Source organism: Podarcis melisellensis (genome assembly GCF_964234715.1).
Source record: "Podarcis melisellensis genome assembly, chromosome: 3".
NCBI lineage: Eukaryota > Metazoa > Chordata > Lepidosauria > Squamata > Lacertidae > Podarcis > Podarcis melisellensis.
In genome coordinates this window covers 98,127,089-98,148,355 of record NC_138530.1, presented here as the reverse complement: position 1 = coordinate 98,148,355, position 21,267 = coordinate 98,127,089, and the positions used below count along the sequence as shown (strand labels likewise).

Genomic DNA, 21,267 nt, shown 5'->3' with positions numbered 1-21,267 from the left:
TTCTTCAGTTGTCAAAATGGTAAAAAGGCTTCAGATTAATAAGTAGTGAATAAAGTATTGTGCTTAGAAAGTAATAACAACAACACCCTTCTCTCATGATTACTTCATTTTAGCATAAGGGAATTTCAAAAAGCGGTTGTGTTATTTAGCTTTTAAAAAATAGCAGAAAAAGTCAAGTTTCATAATTCATCTGTGAAGACTGGAAAAGGTGTGAAATGTCCTAAAATCTGCTGACGAGCAGAACAAGAGAGATAAAGCAAAAACATATGCAGCTAAGACTACTTCTGCCATAAAACTCACAACAGTGTCTTATTCAAGGGAGAAACAGCAGGAATGGTAAATTGTGAGAATAACCAACATTTGTATTAGGAATAGAAAATAGCACTCACAAAAATTCATTATTGGAGTTCAGGCTAACTGTGTATTCTATATTACGTTTTATAAAAAAGTTTGCACCATAAGGAATTCGTGAAGACGTGGTTCTGTGGACTACCCTGAGATCTTATAATGGTATATTAACTAATAATAATAATAATAATAATAATAATAATAATAATAATAATAATGGTGCAATGAACTGAGCCTTCAACCTACTTCCACGCAGCCCTCAGATTGAATTCCATTTAATTGGCAAAAATGGAGGGGAAAGAGTTGGCAAAAAGGGAGGACTCAGCTACATTAGTCAAAAAAAGTGTTTTAAATGTGTTATAACACTGTGACACCTGATGGCCCTATAGAGTTCAATCCTTTGGCAATATGATTTCCCATTATGAGCTTTACAACGTGTTTCCTTCAAATGTTTTTTTTTTATATGTCTAGATCCAACCAGAAAGTGAAATGTGGTGCCTCGTCCACTTTGCCTCTGGCCTTGTCCACCACAACTCCTGGGTCACCATTCCCCAAGGAAATGCAGCTCATGACAGAGAAAGGCCTAGATTTCGACCAAGATGCTCAGCTAAATCCTTTCTCACCCATGACATTTATTTTGACGTACTGGGCCTTTCACTATCTCCTTTCCTAATACAACTTGAACGGGTGCGTGGGAGAAAGAGAGAGCAAGAGAGAATGAAACACCATTATTAAGTTCTCCTTTCACAAAGCTGAAGATCTCATAGCAGTGATACAGACAGAAGCAAAAGCCAATTAAGAGCAGCTTCAGTGCAATTGTATGCTTCAGAGGGTGGGGAACCTTTATGAGACTGAGGGCCATGTTCCTTTCTGGGCAACATTCCAGGGGCCACATCCTAGTAGAGGCAAAATAATAATAATTTATTATTTATTCCCCGCCCATCTGGCTGGGTTTCCCCAGCCACTCTGGGTGGCTTCCAACAAAGATTAAAAATACATTAAAATGTCACACATTAAAAACTTCCCTCAATCGGGCTGCCTTCAGATGTCTTCTAAATGTCAGGTAGTTGTTTATCTCTTTGACATCTGATGGAAGGGTGTTCCACAGTGTGGGCGCCACTACCAAGAAGGCCCTCTGCCTGGTTCCCTGTAGCTTTGCTTCTCGCAATGAGGGAACCGCCAGAGCAACTAATGCAACTCTAATTTCTACACAGGCTCACATACCCCTCTCTTTTCTCTTGGAAGATGGAAGATGCAGTTTCAAAGACATACTCCAGCCAGACAAAAGCATTCAAGAAGGATGCAAAGCAGCCGGGTTTGACTGAAGAAGAGATTTAGCCTGGGAAAACCCTGCGTGTCAGGCAGAGAAGTCTGGAGAGCTCAGCCTGAGGTTCCCCACCCCTCATAGATTTACAAGAATAATCAGAAGTAGCCTGATGCACAATTTTTTTAAAATTCTAAACCCTCCTCCCTTCTTTAATTCCTGCCCCACTGTTAATTTTCAAATGGGCCCACTAATTTCCCCACGATTCCATAACTTTGTGCGCCTCTGACCATTAACCTTGAATACTTTATCAAATACTTTCAGGAAACACAAGATCATTTTAAGCTCCTGGAGCTGCTCACTGGCTTAAGCCAGCTATAAAATCAAAGCGACACGTTAGCAGGCTTCCTTGGAAAAGTGCGGTTTTGGAAACATTTATTTAAGTCGGTAATGGTAATTATGGAATTAGAGGCACATTATGGTATTCACAAATTTCTAGTAATGGCAGGAATGACACGTGTGAAGGGACGGATGAGGTATGGTGATCATTTTTATACAGGACACCAATTTAGGAGGCTGGTTGCGGCAGTGCCATTTAACATCCGTTGAGTAATTCCACTGACTTCAATGTTCTAATGATTTGCTTGTAGAAATGAATGTCTGGGAAAGCATAATGAGGCAGAGCAGCACTGTACCTGATTATCTAGCCACCTAATTAAGTGCAATTTTAGCTTAGGTTAGTCCTGTATGGGTTCTGGAGTGAGGACATAGTGGGGAAGGGGGACGGCAGGGAGAAATGAAGTGTATCCCACCTCATTGTGGGAGACGGGGGTGGGGACTATTTCCTGGAAAGACTCAGGAACAGAAATGGGCAGTTTGCTTTTGCTGAAGATGAGCACCAAATGGGAAAGGAGAAGGGTTAAGGTTTAGGTATTTACACCAAAGGCATCATTAGGGTGTGACCCAGGAGATGAGTGTTTTGGGGGGTGGGGAATATTTTTGTTGTAGAAACTAATTTGCATTTCTCAAACCAATACCCGAACTGAAACACAGGTATCCTTCAAAATTCATACATCTCCAAATATTGCAACTCGGTTCTTGACCAAAGAAGGTGTGCAAAATTGAACACATTAGGGAGATACCCATTTTTCAGAGCTCATGCTGGGCCCTGGCTGAGCCAAGAAGGGAGAATCGCCCCAACATATCTGTGGCTGAGCCAGGGGTGCAAACGTACACCAGCATAGCCCATCTGAGCCAATGATTCACCTCATCCTAACTCACTTATCTTGGCAGATCTAGGGTTAGGATTTCACCCCAACTTCATTTAAATAAAGAGGAATTTTGGATGCTTTTTGTTCAAGCTACCAAAATATCCCATCACATCTTTTTTTAAAAAAGGTTTCCTATATTTTATTTTTCATTGAACCCAATGGGAGCTAAAGAGGGATACTTTCCATCCAACTTACCATAAAATGCCATCACATTTTTCTTTTTCTTTTTTTGCAGAGGAGTTAAATGTATGCAATTATTCTATAGTAACAAGAAAAATTAAAAAGGTGTATGAGTCTCCATGAGTTGCTGTTGTTGCTATTTTGATAAATGTCATGGTTCAAAATTAAACAGAATAAAAGAGTGAATATTATTTCTCCAGCACTTGCTACACCTTATCCTCAGCCCCATTGTGTGGTATTTCAGAATTAATCTTCAAACACCACAATTGCTAATAATTCAGAAATCTTGTTTTATTTTTGTCACAATGAATTGCTGTAATTTGGAATATAGATCAAGAGGACAAAAAGCAGGCCTTTCCTTTCAACCTTTTGTTTGTTATTTGTGACTCCGTTTGACTAATAATATGCTTATGGTTCTGAACTAAGTGGTCGCTTTTCTTGTTCAAATAACAGCTAAGCTAAAAATAATAATCGCGCTACTGTTGTCCAGATCACAGTCCCTCAAATAGAGTAAAGTTCTTTATTCCCTTGGTTGTTTGATGGATCTCTCGCTCTTTTCCTCAATGCATACAAACAAAGCCTTTTTCATTTTATACGATAAAGTATATATATGTATATATAGAGAAAAGGGTCACCCAACAGACATTATCTTGCTGCTAACCAAGGGAAATAACTTTTCAGCGTACACAGTCATTCTTTTATTTTGAGTGCCATGACTCCTATTATGAGATATAATATTTCCTTTAGAAGACTTGTGTTGACCACTTGAAAATAATGAAGTTTAGCTACAGCACAATAGATTCTGTCTAGAAGCACAATGTAGATAGGGATCAGAAGACAGAGAAGCAAAGGACACGGATGAGTCTGTATCAAATTGAAATCAGAAGCAGGGCACTGTGTTAAAAATAGCACACTTTTCTACCTTACAGCTTTAAAACTCTCCTCTTTTGATGTAGGTGCACACAGTGGTGCTCACTCCATTATCCACAGATTTCAACAGAATATATGCACAACTTAATTGTGCACGACTGCAGGTTAACAATGCAGTTATTTGCATGGTCACTCAGAAGCATCCATTGAGGTTTACTCCCCAAAATGCACCCACAGGAATGAAACAAAGAGAAAACAAGTAACATACGTGTGAACCAGCTCCTAGTGAGCTTCGCAGCAGGGAGTTAAAGCGGCTTAGGAAGCAACATAAAGCCAGGTAGCTTTGCCCTGCTTCCCAGGCATAGCAGTAGACTTCTAATGTAGTGATACAAGTTACTGCTTCCCCTGTTACAATGCAAGCTACAGGTTCATACACACCCATAGGTGATGCAGTAAATAGTTACTGGTGTCTCAGCAGATCATGTCAACATCACAACCTTTGTTGAAGACACTTGAGTCCGTACAAATGAGTTAATAAAATGTGATATTTGAATTGGGTCTTAAATCAAAACAAGTCCTCCCTTTTCATCATCACTGTATTTCATTGCCCTAGAGCAGGGATGTCCAACAGGTTGATCGCGATCTACTCTGGTATATCCCCGGGAGATTTTGGTAGATTGCAGTCGATCACCGGGTAAAATAGAATCCGCCCCCTCACTCAGTCTTCCATTGTTGCACGCTCTGCAGAACAGAAGATGGAATTTACTCATTGAGGCTGTTTGTTTCCCCAGCAATCTGTTGGTGAGTGGCTGTTCCTCCTTTCCCCCCAAAACCCTTAAAAACAGGGCTTTCCTCCTCCCTAAAAAAGCTCTTTGACTTGAACCCAAAAAAACAGGGGTAGATCACTGCCAGTTTTTAATTCTCCAAGTAGATCATAATCTCTTGGGAGTTGGCCACCCCTGCCCTAAACTCATGAACAAAACATATCCGACTTTTCATTATTTGGGGTGGGTGCATGCAGTGCTGTCTTTAAAGCCTACCAGACTGGTGATAGAAACCAGAGTTTGATAAAGCCCGTGGATGAAATATCCTCTTGCTTCTGGCTAGTCAATAATTTTCTGTATCAACAAAGAAATGGGCCAGGGCTGACTATAGAGTATAGCAGTGTCAGGCATTTATTGGGTTCCAAGGCTGGCAGGGGGCCCATTGATCCAATGGCAGCACCATTCCCTGTTGGCAGGGAGCACCTAAGGTGGTGAGAGAAGTAGGAGGAGGACCTTCTTGGTTCGCATGCCTTGCCCCTTCCAAGTTACAGGTGTCTTGCCCAAGGCCATCAGGTATCATCATGGACCATAATATTTAAATCTATTTTCTTAATCTGCACAAACTGCAACTTCTTGGAGTTACAATGGCCTTAGTTTAAGGCAACTTGATCACAGGAACATAGCAGAAGATCATACACTGGTGATCCTGTGTGAGCTTTGGGATCATGTGCTAACCTTGTTCCCTCTCCTCTTTAGGCACAGACACACACAAAAAGAATTCAGATGCTTATGCTTCCATTTCTGACTTTTGTTTGGCTGACTTCCATAGATTCTAGCATTCTGTGTGAAAAAAAGAGTTTCATAATTGAGAACAGGAAAGCAATAGCTGCACTCAAAACTCTGTTCAGCCCCTGGACTCCAGCCCTTGTGTTTGCAAGGATTGATAGTTATTATTGTGTTGTCTGAAAGTTCCTCTGGTAGCTACAGTGATAGCTGTTTCAATTACAGACAACAGCTAAAAGATCCAGGACATGGATTCCACCAATAGCACAACCGACAATAGCCACAATAATTTTTTCAGATGTCGAAAACAAAATTTGACACTAATGACTGGCTATATTCCTGTGTACATCTAACCCTAGTGAAAACTGAAAGACCAAATAGAAGAGCAAGACTATTAAGATGCAAATTGTAACTACTAACAGTCCAGTTTCCCCAAAAGCTCCACCAAAGCAAGCCCATTCATTTCATTTCAACATGGCAGAACACTTTAATTATTAGTCCGGACAATACTAATGCATAACATTGCAGAAGGAATAGGAGCTGATAGTGGCCAGCTGGGAAATTGATTCTGAAGCCTTTAATTAGACACCATTAAATAGCCTGGAAGCAACTGACGCATCTGGTCAATTATATTATGGACAACGACAAATATCTCAACATACATAATGCAAGTAAGTAGCATAGAATGAAATCATCTGCCTTAGGTGGAAAAGAAGCTTTAATCCTGATTTGGAGCAGAATAAAGCATATAACTTTGATCACAATAAAAAGAAATAGTTCAACTCTCAGAAGGAAGATTGGCCTAGGGCTTTGGTTTTGATCTAATTCCCTATCCCACTACACATATTGATAGTTGTGGCTTGTAGCCACAGAAAACATTTTTCATACAAATCTGACCCTATTGGCTACTGTCCTAACAAGACTTCAGATCATGGGCAGGGGAACCTTTTTCAGCCTGAGTGTCATATTGTCCTGTGGGCAACTTTGATGGGGAAGGAGGGAGGTACCTATAAATGCTGGGTGAGGCCAGAGGTCAGAGTAGGCACCGCCAGATGCAAAATAGGTGGATCAATGGATGTGACTCTTACCTTTGTACTGTCGGCTACATTCCAGCCATGAAAAGATCAGAGGTTTCTACACATCCTGGTATCTCTCCATCTAGGCAACCAAGAGGGATTATCAAATCTTAACAACATATTCAAGACAAGTAAATGCACTTGAGGAAGGTGTACAACAGCAGTGGTGGTGGATGTTCCGTGAAGAGAAGGCTGCATGCATCCCTTGAGCCTGAGATTCCCCACCATTAAGGTCAAGGACTGAGTTCTTAAAGACGCTATTAAACCACCCAGGACTACCAGTATCTCAATCCAAGTAGGCTCCTAATGGTTACATGGCAGAATTTTATGATTTTATGAGCCCAGTACCAGGTCCTATGGGGTGGGAGAGGGGGCAGAGGGAAGAGGGGAACACTTTTCACTTTGTATGGGGCTAACCAGGTCAAAGTTAGTGCAGACTGTTTTGTGAGGTAAAAGCAAGGTCAGAATCTCCAGTGTGCCAGCCCAGAAGCCTCACAAGTTGCCTCTGACATTGATGACTCCTGGGAAATACTGTGAGGTGGAAGGACATGAGATGGAAGCATGTGCCTACTGCATATTGCCTTGCCCAACCCCTGAGCCCAGAAAAACCTGTTTGTAGGCCTTTCATTGAGTTATCCAGACTATTATGGGCTGGGGTGCATTTTGCGGGCTCTCCCTGTTTGGCCTGTGCATTTTGTCTGGTACTGGGAGAAACACCTTGCTTTCCCTACAGATGCTACCACCAAATGTTTGCTGCTAGATCAGGTATTTATTAAGGAACTGCAGAAATGAATGAAGTTTGGCCTTGCCTCTTTCCAGAGTTTGTGGCATTTAAGAATGGTTCGTGATTAATCTGATGGGTATCACAGAATATTTTGCTGCTGTCGCAAATGAGGCCAGAACAAGTGCTACACTGAACAGGATATCATGTGTATCTGAAGAAGTGTGCATGCACACGAAAGCTCATACCAAGAACTAACTTAGTTGGTCTTTAAGGTGCTACTGGAAGGATTTTTTTTTGTTCAGGATATCATTGTTTGTGTGTGAACCAAGGCATCTTTACCAGTGCTAGAAATGCAATTTTCAGGGCCCTTAAACTCCCGCCACCAAACCTGATAGGAAGTCACTGGATTGGAGCTGTCACCCCCTACCTGTTAGAGATATCTTCCCAGAATGTCAGACTTTATCCACACATGTAGCAAGACAGTCTCTTTATCTATTCATCTTTCGATGCAAGGTGTTGTGATTCTGTTGTTTCTAATGAGAGAGATACCAGGGCTCTGCCTTGTTTTCGGTGACAAGAGGAGATCAGATACTGTCTATTACACGGAAGGTTATGCCAGAAATAGTGCTATGTCTTTCCACCGGGGCAATCAATAACCTATTCTTCAGCAATCGCCAAGTCATAACGGTGTCAATTACCAGAAGAGTGTTCGGGAGTTTCAGTTATATCTTTATATAAGAAAGAAAGGGGAAGGTTGCAAGAGCTGGTGTTACAGAGAAGAAAACATATGTGACAACAAAGCTAATTAAATAATTCACACCTGAGAAGGACCAGGATGCAATCAGGACATGTGGGTAAAAGTCAATTGAGTCCGAAACAGTGAGGAATGAAAATGTATGGTATCACACCTTTTTCCTGGCCCGCAATTGAAGTCCACATGTGCAAAGGGTTAAGTAAACCAATGCAACCCATCTGATAATCAGTTCAGTCACACATCTGCAAGTTGTCACAGGACTGGAGTTTCATAATTGATCTGGTCAAGCTTTGAAATAGATCCGCAGGCCTCAACAGTTAATATCTCTCTCTCTCTCTCTCTCTCTCTCTCTCTCTCTCTCTCTCTCTCTCTCTCTCCTAAATAGTCCAAAGGGTGAAATGTAACTCTCTCAATCTTACACAGTCATATGTTAAGGCAGGGTAAGAGGAATATGTGTTAGAAGAGTAAAAACATAAACATACACATAATAGAAAATGGCTTTGAGTGTGCAGCTTCAATCACTTCCAAGCACAGTAGGTAGTCTATTCAGGCCTTAGGGAGAGTGCATGGGAAAGGGAGGGGTGGTGTATGCAGGTCCCCCACAAATCTCCACATGCCCCAGTTCTACTCCAAACCTTCTCGCATCCAACATGATGGTCTGAAGGGGGATTCTAAAGAAAATTCCACCAGCATTTCTTAATTTTATTTGGACCATGCCTTGATTCCAACATTGAACAATCAGCAGCTGGCCCTGTTGAGACTTTTCATGAAAGGTGCATAGTTGTTATTTATTTATTTTTTTAAAAAGAAGACAGCCAATCATAAACCGAGAGCTGTTTGTGTTTCCTCAATTGCTCAGCTAGAATTCTGGAAGAGAATTCCTCCATCTGTCCTGTCAAAGTAAGGCTCTTCCGATGACTCCCTAGGTCTGAGACATTTGGATTTGTGTCTGTTTGTTTGAAAATTGTAACAATGTGAATCTGTAAGAAACTAATTAGACTTGAATGCATTGACCGAAGTGCTCTATACAGTCCAGGATCAAGCCAATAAAACAGTGCTTTCACAGTACACAAAAGCAACAGATTTTTACATGGAGTCCAGATTATTCCACTCTAGAATTATAGCTGGGTCACTAGACAAGAGTGTAAATGTGAAGTTTTCATTTCATTTCTCTAAATTTACAGAATATCTTTTCTTCACACTGCTGTTGACTAGCTCCATCCTCTTGCATCTGCCTTAGCATTTCCATCAGTTCCACTGATGCCATTACAGTGGTACCTCGGGTTACATACGCTTCAGGTTACATACACTTCAGGTTACAGACTCCCCTAACCCGCTAACCCGGGTTAAGAACTTTGCTTCAGGATGAGAACAGAAATCGTGCTCCAGCGGTGCGGCGGCAGCAGGAGGCCTCATTAGCTAAAGTGGTGCTTCAGGTTAAGAACAATTTCAGGTTAAGAACAGACCTCCAGAACAAATTAAGTACTTAACCGGAGGTACCACTGTAATGTTAAATGAGCATGATGTCTTCTCCTTGCACCAAAACCCCAAACCCTACAACCAATGCAAAATAACAATTTTTTTTTTGTACCAAATGTGAATCACCAGTATCAACTGCAGTCCAGAACATGGTTTGGATTACTAAATACAGCTAGTCCTCCCTGCCCCCACCAGTAGCAGAGCAATACAGGTAGGTCTTTAACGACATAAACACAACAGCCTTACTCTTTTCTTTGCCCCACAGCAAATGACATTCAAGGGCCCACTGCATTGGTACATGGAGGTCTAACAAGGCATGTCGATCTTATATTGATGGAGGAGGCAACTAGGGATAAATTCAGTGGTACCACTGGTGTTGAACTGGAAAAAGAAGGAACCAGTCCCAACATCTACATGTGCAGAAATACATAAAAGTGGGGTTTTGAGTGGGGTTTCTTACCACATTTACTTCCTTAGCAGTGATGCTTTGGTGAGCTAAAGTGATATTCACAGTAACCCTTCCAACCTGTATACTGCAGGTATTTTATAGTAAGGCAGCCCAAAGGCAGTTTCAGAAAGTCTTAGACAGTTGGTATGGCTTCTTGTATCTTTCCAGATGCCTTGCTTACCCTTAGTAGGATCATGCAAGGCTCAGAGTGTTGCCTGAAATATATATAGAAAAACATTAAATTGCTTTCCCCCCTATGTAATAAAATGTTCTTTCGGCAATCAGATACCCTGTCCTCTCCCTGTGTGCGAACGGGTGTGCTGGGACCCATTGGCAGAGATGCAATTTTAATCTACTCTTCATTGGTATACAAAGCATCATTCTAGCTATGCGGGGCAGCAGGGATTTAGATTTTAAAGCTGGATATTTAAAAACAGGAAACTGTGATAGATGAAAGAACTAGTCGAACCCATGTGCATAAATACACACGGAGTCCTGCCGATAATCTATTCTATCGGAATCAAAGCAAATCTACAGTTGTTTAAAGCACAATGCAGCATATACCTATGGGCAGGAACAACCTGATTTTCCCATTGTGTGTGTGTATTGATTTTTTTATTGCAGGGGTTATTCTGCAGATGGAAAGCTTATAACCATACTGTGAGATGCTTCACTTGAAAATTAGCACTCAACGAAACAGAGCAAGATTCTAAATGGAACTAATCCTGCAGTTTCTCCCTGCTGGAAAAGGCACATTCAGCCAATAGCTCCAAACACACTTGCCTGGGAACACAACCCAACCAGCTCCAAGGGCCTTACCTCTGAGTAGACAAAGACAGGGTTGCACTGTTAGACTGCCATTTTAAAATACTCTATGGGACTAAAATGACATGTTGTTGTTGTTGTTGTTTAGTCGTTTAGTCGTGTCGGACTCTTCATGACCCCATGGACCAGAGCACGCCAGGCACTCCTGTCTTCCACTGCCTCCCGCAGTTTGGTCAGGCTCATGTTTGTAGCTTCGAGAACACTATCCAACCATCTCGTCCTCTCTCGTCCCCTTCTCCTTGTGCCCTCCATCTTTCTCAACATCAGGGTCTTTTCCAGGGAGTCTTCTCTTCTCATGAGGTGGCCCAAGTATTGGAGCGTCAGCTTCACGATCTGTCCTTCCAGTGAGCACTCAGGGCTGATTTCCTTCAGAATGGAGAGGTTTGATCTTCTTGCAGTCCATGGGACTCTCAAGAGTCTCCTCCAGCACCATTTGCTTCAGGTAAATATTCATAAAAGTATATTCCCCCACTTCATCTTTGGTTCCAGTCCCAGTGCCCCCAACCCAGCCTAATACTATGGTGAGGTGTGACAGTACAATGTCAGGCAGACAACAATCTGAATTAAAAATGGACACCACTTTATTGACTACAGCTGTAGGCAGAGCTTTGGCTCAGACATTGGAAGTTTATCGATTCCAGTCTCCTACCTGACTGCATTGTGAAAGCCACTTGCAGCCAGCCATTTAAGCCTTGCTGCCCAGCCAAACAAGGCATCAGCCAATGGCCAGCCAACCAGACAGGTACTGCTCTCCAGGAGAGACCACTGATTGGCCCATTTGAAAATACATCTTTTGGGGGGAAGACCGCCTCAAGATCCCACTGACCATGGGGAATTCTCTTCCTACGGCTGGCAAACGTGTGAGGCCAGGCCAGCCCAGCGGTGAAGGAGGCTGAGCCTGTCTGCAAGTATGTCCAGGACTGTGCAGTTAGTGACCTAGCCAGCCTTCCCAACCTGGTGTCTTCCAGATGTTTTTGAACTACAACTCCCATCACTTCTGATTATTGACCCTGCTCGCTGAGGATGATGGAAGTTGGAGTCCAATTCATTTGGCTTCTAAGTTGCTTCTAAGTGGTTCAGTGGTACAAAACCAATAACCAATTCATCAAAACATTGAAACAAACACTCAATAAAAGAACCCTCATTTATGGGAAAGGGGCACCATATTGCCCTATACCTCAGACCACAACATTTTGGAGCTGGCCCTGGTGAGTCCCTCCTGTATGTTTCTCCCAACCCAGGTGTGCTGGGAAAGTACTAAGTGCACTTCATCAGTTCAGCCAAAATGATGTAATATAGAATTGTAAAGTTGGAAGGAACCCAGAGGGTCATCTAGTCCAACCCTCTGCAATGCAGAAATCTCAACTAAAGCACCCATGACAGATAGCCACCCAACCTCTGCTTTAAAACCTTCAATGAAGGAGAATCCACAATCTCCCAAGGGAGTCCATTCTACTGCAGAACAGCTCTTACTGTCAGAAAGCTCTGGTTTGTTTCTTCTGCTTCACAGCTGTGCTTTTTTCCAGATTCCCCAGTCCCTAGTAGGTGTAATTTCACGTCTTTGGCCATGCTGATGTCATCATCCTTGAGGTTCTTCTCAGTCACTTTGCTCCTTTCTAAGGTGGCTGTGCCTCTTCTGTGCTCACTTATATATCCCACAGCTGCTGAGAAAGGTTTTGTCCTCTGCTGGTAGCTACTTCTCTTATTTTTCATATGAGTTGCTCCTCCTCTAGCAGCTATCTTCAGATAAGATGATAAAGTACTTGATATATTATAGTAAAATGCCACTTCGTGGTAAATAATAGACATGAAGATGATGTTTGGTCATCAGCCCAAAGCAATTTTGCTGACCTCCGGGTTTACCTGTAAATTCTAGAAATGATAGGCTGCAAGGCTTCATATACAATGGGAACTTTTGCTATTTACTGACGAAAGGTGCAGAGAAGACTGGGATGTGGTTATTAACCCAAGCACATTGCAGTTCATCAGATTTGTTGGCAAATGGTTTTGGGAAATTGCTTGTTGACAAGCAATACAGGTCTACTGGTGATGGTGAAGGTGTGTGACCCTGGAACTCCCTGGACAAAAGATTACCTCAGAAACATTTTTAAGCTGCTCTGATCTCCTGAGGAAGAACTAGGTGTAAGTATAATAAACAAATAAATGTCAGCATTGCTGACCTTTCCCATTGACTCCTAATCAGTCAAAGTTAGGATGAAATGTTAACATTGACCAGCTTCTTCAAATTTACAATGACGTATCCATTAGATTAGAGCTTTGCTGCCATGTTCCTGTTCTTCTGGTTGTTGTTTTTGTTTTTTAAGGTTTGGATAATATATGGGTTAGAGATTCATTGTTAGGAATTTTCTCTCCATTTTTAGTTTATGTATTTGTATCACCTGCAGCTTCAGCTTTCGCACGTGAGCTTTTCCTCTTATCGCCATCAGCACTGGCATCACGCTTTTTCCTTTGTTTGTTTGAAGAATAATGGGTCAAAGAGTTTATTGAGACATAATGTGTACAGGGCGAGTGGGAAACATGCATGAAATTTGAAATTACAAGGCTATTGTGGGGAAAGGCCATGGCTGATAAGGCAGTTTCAACTTTGCAGCTGAAAAATCAGGATTATTTTTTTTTTGTAGTCATACTAATAACATTAACGTTTCCAAGGTGCTTTCAAAACAAGGCTCCAATTATTTGCTTCCTGGCAAACAAAAGAACTGGGAAGAGGCCCTAGATGTATTTATACATGCACAAAATGTTATTTAATAGCAATGATTATTAGAACTTTCCACAGGGGCAGACCTTGGAGTCTCAAATTTCAGTGGCATCCTGTATGATGCCAAAATTTGGTGCCCTTACCTCTTGTGCTCTATTCTAAACCACAGAGCCTAGGACTTGCCGATCAGAAGGTTGGCGGTTCAAATCCCCACGACGGGGTGAGCTCCTGTTGCTCGGTCCCTGCTCCTGCCAACCTAGCAGTTCGAAAGCACGTCAAAGTGCAAGTAAATAAATAGGTACCACTCTGGCGGGAAGGTAAACAGCGTTTCTGTGCGCTGCTCTGGTTCACCAGAAGCGGCTTAGTCATGCTGGCCACATGACCCGGAAGCTGTACACCGGCTCCCTCAGCCAATAAAGCGAGATGAGTGCCGCAACCCCAGAGTCGGCCACAAGTGGACCTAATGGTCCCTTTACCTTTACCTTACCTCTTGTGTTCTATTCTAAATCTTAGTTCTGGCATCCTCTGCAGTGGCCCTGGGGCTCTGCACCCAGTGCAACTGAACTGGTAGCGCTTCCCTAAATCCACCTCTGGTATCCACACCCATTAGTATCTGGAGGGATTTTTTTCCAGCCTGAGGGCCACATTCCCTTGTGAGCAACCTTCTGGGAGCCACATCCTGTGAAGGTGGGATATGAGGCAAAAGCAGAGAGAGGAACATTATATTCCTATAATATTTGACTACTTGCAATAGGCTGCATTCTAGCCAATTAAAAGTCAGTGATTTCTATACATGCACATTTCTCCATCCCTCATCCAGGCAAGTAAGAGGCATTAGTCACAGTGGAAGGACACATTCCAGCCAAGAATCAAAATGGGCTCCCTGAGCCAGAGAGTTAGAGTTCCTTCCTACCTTGTTTAGAAAGTGTAAGAGCAGATTTATTTTACACTATGCCTTTCATGTGCAGACAGTTATTCTGATGCATAACTTAATTGCAGGACATTAATAAAACAGTGCTACTTACATACGCTTCAGGTTACAGACTCCGCTAACCCAGAAATATTACCTCGGGTTAAGAACTTTGCTTCAGGATGAGAACAGAAATTGTGCTCCAGTGGCACGGCAGCAACAGGAGGACCCATTAGCTAAAGTGGTGCTTCAGGTTAAGAACAGTTTCAGGTTAAGAACAGACTTCCAGAACGAATTAAGTACTTAACCCGAGGTACCACTGTAATTGTAATGATTTTATTATTTATATGCCACCCATCTGACTGGGTTTCCCCAGCCACTCTGGGTAAGCTCTCAACAGAATATTAAAAACACAATAAAACAACAAACATTAAAAACTTTCCTGAACAGAGCTGCCTTCAGATGTCTTCTACAAGTCTGATAGTTGTTTATTTCCTTGACATCTGATGGGAGGGCATTCCACAGGGCAGGCGCAACTACCGAAAAGGCCCTCTGCCTGGTTCCCTGTAACCTCATTCTTGCAGTGAGGAAACCACCAGAAGGCCCACAGAGCTGGAGCTCAGTGTCTGGGCTGAACAATGCTGTGGAGACGCTCCTTCAGGTATATAGGGCCAAAGCCAAAGTTTGACATGGACTTGGACCAGGGCCGCCTTAAGCATATCTGGCGCCGTGGTGCAAAAATCCCTCCAGTGCCCCCCATCTGGCAACCCCAAAACAAGGGAGGGGCAATGGAAAATGTCCTCTGCCTCCCCTACCGCCCTGATCCCTTGCGTGGGGGCGATGATCAAGCAGGAAAACATGCTGGCAGACATGCTCTCCAGTGTCAGCACGCCTGAGAAGGCAGCCAGGGAAGGCTGCGCACCGCCTTTCGCCAGGAAGCAGGAGGAGGACAACGACGACCAGGAGTAGGGCCATCTTTAGCGGGTGCAGAGGTTTGGGAAGGAAGCTGCATGCCCGCCAGCCATATAGTTGGCAGGGCGCAGCTGGCGGACATGCAGGGAAAGGGGAGGCTGCTGGCAAAGCCGCACAGCTCCCCCACTCACTAGGGTGCCCCCGAGAGGCCGTGCCCTGGCGCAACGAACCACTAAGACCAATGGGAAAGACGGCTCTGACTTGGACTTTCCGTGAGAATGTTAGGTAAAGGGACCCCTGACCATTAGGTCCAGTCATGACCGACTCTGGGGTTGCGGCGCTCATCTCGCTTTATTGGCCGAGGGAGCCGCCTACAGCTTCCGGGTCATGTGGCCAGCATGACTAAGCCGCTTCTGGCGAACCAGAGCAGTGCACGGAAACGCCGTTTAGCTTCCCACCGGAGCGGTACCTATGTATCTACTTGAACTTTGACGTGCTTTCAAACTGCTAGGTTGGCAGGAGCAGGGACCGAGCAACGGGAGCTCATCCCGTAGCGGGGATTCAAACCGCCAACCTTCTGATCAGCAAGTCCTATGCTCTGTGGTTTAACCCACAGCGCCACGTGTTCTTGAGGGGCCGCGCCCTGGCGCAACGAACCACTAAGACCAATGAGAAAGATGGCTCTGACTTGGACTTTCCCTGTGAATGTTAAAAGGTAAAGGTACCCCTGCCCGTACGGGCCAGTCTTGCCAGACTCTGGGGTTGTGCGCCCATCTCACTCAAGCGGCCAGGGGCCAGCGCTGTCCGAAGACACTTCCGGGTCACGTGGCCAGCATGACATCGCTGCTCTGGCGAGCCAGAGCTGCACACGGAAATGTCATTTACCTTCCCGCTAGAAAGCGGTCCCTATTTATCTACTTGCACCCGAGGGTGCTTTCGAACTGCTAGGTTGGCAGGCGCTGGGACCGAGCAACGGGAGCGCACCCCGCCGCGGGGATTCGAACCGCCGACCTTTCGATCGGCAAGCCCTAGGCGCTGAGGCTTTTACCCACAGCGCCACCCGCACCCCAGCGCCACCAAAAGGCCCGATCTAAGGAAACCTGGTCCTCTCTGCTGATTGTTTCCTGCTCTTCTTTACTGTATACCTGGCAGAGCAGCCAAGACATCTTGCTAAAGTCCTTCCTACATCTTTAGTTTTATTCATATGAACCTAAGCTATCCACAGCAAGAGCTCTAGGAGCACCCTAAGGCTGTTCAACCAGCTGGACTTGTGTGACACAATCACTTTACTGGAAATCCCCCAACCCTTCAATGAATCTTGAAATTAATTAAGTTTGCCTCGAAGGTCCTCCAGACCTTATGACACTTGCTCATCAGTGAAGGAGCACAAAAGGTTAAAGGTTCTCAACGTGGTTGAGGAGAAAAGCCACATGGTGGGTGTGGGTGTACACATATAGAATATAGAAAGGGAAGGGTTTTTTAAAGCTCTGCAGCTTTTGCATTGTGGTTTTTAAGTACGTTTCCATGCAAATCTGTTACATTTTTAGTGCGTTTGAGGAACAATAAAACAGTTCCCTTGTAAGTTGTAAGTAATTCTTTTGGAACTTAATAAAACACTCTGCAGCCTGGCTGATAAAGCATTTGTAAAATTGCACAAGAGACATGCATTCAAAACCCCTTTATAATGCTGTGTTTATATAACCCTCTTTCTTGTCAATTGGCTATTAGGCTTGTTTTAATGAAACAAAATGGTTTTTTTTTAAAAAAAAAATTAAAACACGAGAGCGGCTTTTAATTCAAAATGCATCAAACTAGTCTTCCTGGCTCGTTCACTTTTCTCAGCACAGCTATAAGGATTCCAAGCGACCAAACATTAACTGACTCTCCAGAGCCTGGGAATTCTCATGTCAGCAGAAGTCTCTAGAGGCCGTAAAAGCCAGCCGAGTCAGCTTTTGTGCAAACTCTTCACTGAACTCTAGCAGGGCTCTGCTTGTAAATGGACTTCTCAAATCCATTATTAGCAGGAGTCTGACAGAAATAGGAATTGAGGTATTTCCTGTTCTGCTTCACATTGGAGAGAATCTAAAGTTTCCTATAATATTATGAGTGGTGGGAGTGTAAGTTGTATACCTGTGCCCCCCTTTTTAATTCCTAGATCCAGCACAGATTCAACTCCTGGAATAGTCAGGATAGCTTCCTAAAAGCCCAAACTACTGTTCTGTATTTTCAAATAACCCTGCCACAAAGTTGACTGAATTGCTGGAGGCTAAGCCTACCCACGTCCTTGTTAAACTTTTACAAGGGATACCAATCTTCGTGGAACAAATTAAGTTGTTTCCCCTGCAGTCTCATCTGAATTTGGTTCGATCTGTTGCTTGAGCAACATATAAAAACTGTGTCACTATTTATTTATTGTTTATATTCTACCTATCCCCCCAAGGAGCTCAAGGTGATGTTCTTCCCTACAACAATCTTGTGAGGTAGGTTAGCCAGAGAGCCAGTGATTGGCCCAAGGTCACCCAATGACTTGCGTGGCTGAGTGGTGATTCGAACCCTGTTCTCTCAGGTTGTAGTCCGACACTCTAACCACTGCACCACAAGCCTTACACGTGTACCCAAACCAGTATGCAAAGGGCCATAGCTCTGTGGTAGTGCATCACCTTTGCCTTCAGAAAGTCCCTGGTTCATTCCACAGATGCCCCAGATAAGAGCTGGAAATGTCCCCTGTTTGAAACCCTGAAGTGTTGCTGCCTGTCAATGAGAAGACAATGTTGAGCTAGCCTACCCTCCAATGCGATGCAAGAGAAAACAAGGACGCCATATTCCAGGACCACCCTCCTGCACAAGTCATGTGACCTGCACGAGATTGCATCCCAAAATTGCACGAGAATATGGCACCCAAAATGGCTGCCAAATAATGGGATGCCCCGTTATTCCAGGACAGTTGTTGGGTAAAGGTAAAAGGTAAAGGACCCCTGGATGGTTAAGTCCTGTCAAAGGTGACTATGGGGTTGTGGCGTTCATCTTGCTTTCAGGCCGAGGGAGCTGGCATTTGTCCACAGACAGCTTTCCAGGTCATGTGCCCAGCATGACTAAACTGCTTCTGGTGCAACAGGACACCGTGACAGAAGCCAGAGCTCATGGAAATGCTGTTTACCTCCCCTGTCACAGCAGTACCTATTAATCTACTTGCACTGGCGTGCTTTTGAACTGCTAGGTTGGCAGGAACTGGGACAGAGCAACAGGAGCTCACTCTGTCATGGGGGTTCAAACTGCCAACCTTCCGATCAGCAAGCCCAAGAGGCTCAGTGCTGGGAACAAGTAGGTGGACCAACGGTCTGACTCAGGCAGCACCATCCATAGAATGAAGGTACAATCCTATTTTTCTAGGAAAAGAGGTGCCAGAGCTCATCACAAATAGCTTCCTTATTCACTTGTAATGGCAATGGCGCCCACCAAGAGGTGCCAGGACTGAGTTCCGGTGAGTTCAGGCTGCGAGGAAAAAAGCCCTGTGAAGGTACCCATTAAGCAGGTAGGTGCGCTAATTGACAGAACTAATAATGGTATTGGAAATATTGTTTGGAGATTCCATCTACAGCTCATTCGTTGAGTTAGAAAGAAACACCACACCTATTCCAAGGAGACGAACAGAATTGGCTGATTCCTTGCAAAACTTCAGGGAATCCATCATTGACTAGACAATGTAAATACAATACTAGAATAAACTGGTGAAGCTTGAGGGAGAGCCTAGAAATAAAACTGTTTTGAGCTCTATCTGGCCCCTGACAAAGCCTTTGGAGCAACGACAACCACAAGGATGAAATAGCCAGCTAAGCCCACGCCGCCACCTAATGGCAAAAGCAAGGGAGTGCATTAAGTGTGTGTGGGGGGGGTGTTGCACAGGAGTTCCTCTTTTCAGAAACGCAAAATTATTTTGGCATCTAAATAATAACACCTGTGTTTAGATTTCTGTTTTATACAAATGACATATTGAAGGGAAGATGATTACAATTTCATCTGCCGGTCAGATATATTGCCACAGTGAATAGGGGAATCCTAGCCTCTGATAAGCAGAGTTACTGACATCCCTTTCCTCTAAAACAGATTCACTATGGACTGAAAATAGGGACAATGCATGTACTTTTGTAACCCAAGGAAATCTTTAATAAAAACATTAAAAAAACAGGTTCTTGATGTTGCCAGTGAAAACCTCATCAGGTATTTTATTTGACCCATATTCATAGTACCTCCAATCCAGGGATTGTGCATGCAACCCTAGGAATTGGATGCCTTTTGGAACTTAGCACCAGTTTCCAATCTAAAAAAAAGGGCTTATGTACACAGAAGCTTATTTCTTCTTGTAATGCACCATGGCAGCGATCAGAGCAATAATGTTTAATTCCTACACATTGGTTTTACACTAACAGGAGTAATCTAAGCTGGTGTAGCCTTTGAAAATCGAAACATTCCAAGCACGAGTTAGGGAAGTCAAAATGAGAGGTACTTAAAAATAGTCCTGAGCTATTAATACCGTAACAGGCAGCCTAATTGGATTAATCATCATTAAATCTGAACTCCAACATTAAAAATTAGAGATAATAATACACTTGCGCATCCCAAGTGAATGGATATTAAATGATACAATACAGAACTTATTTGAAAAGAGAAAGAGATTGCTTGTGAAATGTTAGTGTCTTGTTTTGGAGGGGGAAAGGAAATTTCTGCTGCCACAACTTTGTTGGATGAGAAAATATAATCTTCTGAACTCCTGTATGAGTTATCCTAGTGGAGTGGTGAACTCACCCAGCGCACTTGGGCAGCTGACAGGGACTAAGATCTCTAAAATGCAGAGCATTGTGGGGAATTCAAAATGGTGGGTGGCTTGCCGTTGCTTCCCACCCTCTGTCACCACTGAACTGCCTTTTGGGTAACAGGCACACAAGCAGAATGACCGCCATCTGCTTTCTGTTTCCTCAGTCTGAACACATAAAAATCCACACTTTCAATATGAGTAGAGGGGAGGGACGCACCTTTTCTGGGGCTCCCCTGAGCTCCACTTTAAAAGCTTTAAACAGTGAGCCAGCCATGTGTGCGACAAACCCCGAGTTAGCAGAGAAATACTTAGTAACCTCCAGTCCCAATTTTAAATATTTTATACATAACACATAGGATGGCATCCCATTAGGGCAGTGCCTAAATCAGGCATGTCCAAAGTCTGTTTCAGGGGCCCAATCCATCCCACTGGTCAATTTAATCTGGCCCCAGTGGCAGTATATGTCCTGGAGTAAAATCCTAAAAAAAGCTCAGCAACTTCAATCCTAAAAAAATGCAGAGAAAAAGAAGGAACCTTTTATCACATGTGGTGGATGTGCCCCAAGGCAAAAGACTTCCAGGAAAGGATTTATAATGAACTGAAAAAAGTGTTGAAAGACACATATATTAAAAAACCTGAAGTCTTTTTACTTGGTATAGTCGGGGGTGAAATCCCCAAAAAGGATGTTACTTTTTTTCTGTATGCCACAACAGCTGCTAGAATATTGCTAGTGAAGAACTGGAAGAAACAAGATTTACCAAATATAGAAGAATGGCAGATGAAGATGATGGACTATATGGAACTTGCCGAACTGACCAGGAGACTCTGAGACCAGAGAAAAGAGATGGTGGAAGAAGATTGGAAGAAGTTTAAGGAATATTTGAAAAAATATGTTAATATTTAAATCTTAGAATAGCTTTGGAAGTGGATTTAGGCTGTAGTGTTAGAAGTAGAAGATAGTGCATTTTAAAATAGTATTATTTGCAAGTGATAAAATGTGAAGATTTTTATGGTTAAGGTAAGTGTGATTTAAAAAAATGGTTAGAAATTATTATATATGTAAGCTGCTAAAGATGAGGTAAAATGAAAATCAGATAGGGGGGACTTGGGGAAGCTCACCTAACAAT

General features: G+C 43.3%; 1 long non-coding RNA gene across 1 annotated transcript in view; it reads right to left on the bottom strand.

The window, feature by feature from the left end:
* Positions 1-14,713, bottom strand: part of LOC309367429 — a 320,714-nt gene extending 306,001 nt beyond the window's left edge. Inside the window, exon 1 of the long non-coding RNA XR_014167165.1 lies at positions 14,535-14,713. This is a non-coding gene — a long non-coding RNA (uncharacterized lncRNA). The remainder of the gene's footprint in view (positions 1-14,534) is intronic.
* Positions 14,714-21,267: the final 6,554 nt, after the last annotated feature.